This window comes from Alligator sinensis, unplaced genomic scaffold, assembly GCF_000455745.1.
Source record: "Alligator sinensis unplaced genomic scaffold, ASM45574v1 scaffold108_1, whole genome shotgun sequence".
In the NCBI taxonomy this organism is placed as follows: domain Eukaryota; kingdom Metazoa; phylum Chordata; order Crocodylia; family Alligatoridae; genus Alligator; species Alligator sinensis.
This window is the reverse complement of record NW_005842110.1, coordinates 289,732-290,247: the sequence shown is the minus strand read 5'-3', so window position 1 is coordinate 290,247 and position 516 is coordinate 289,732. Positions and strand designations below refer to the sequence as shown.

Sequence of the window (516 nt, the reverse complement as noted above, 5' to 3'; positions counted from 1 at the left end):
AAATGCCTCCCACATGAGCTTGATGATCCAGTGCAGTGGAGGAGGGGAAATAAAGTTCTTTGCCATCTTCTGCACCCCACCTCCTTTCCATTTTCTGGGAATGCAAATACATTCTTTATGACACTTTGAACCTGGATGTCCCCAAAGGGGCTCCCTGCTGTAGAGCTTGGAAGATAGTCTAAAGTGGGATATGAATCAGTTACAGGCATTCACCCTCTCCATGCTGGTCCTGCACAGTTTAAGCAACCAGGAGAGCAGCTCTAGTTTGCCAGGGGGTTAGGAAACTAGTTACTTATGAAAGCCACCACTACTCCTCAGAAGTGATGTGTAGTGTCTGTCGCCTAGAGAGGCTCAACTTATGGAAGGTCAGTTATATAAACTGCAGTCACAGGTGTGCCTGGGACTTACTTCTCTGATCTCTCATATGCAGGTGTTTGTTCCTCCCCCACATACATGCATATACTCTCACATGCAACAGGAAATCAGCAAAGTTTTAAGTTCAAGACTTCACTCCTG

General features: G+C 46.1%; 1 protein-coding gene across 3 annotated transcripts in view; it reads left to right on the top strand.

Annotated features, from left to right (window-relative positions):
• The window catches only part of DNAJC17 (DnaJ heat shock protein family (Hsp40) member C17), a 30,126-nt gene that overhangs the window by 13,292 nt on the left and 16,318 nt on the right, over window positions 1-516 (top strand). The gene's annotated exons all lie outside the window — the stretch shown is intronic.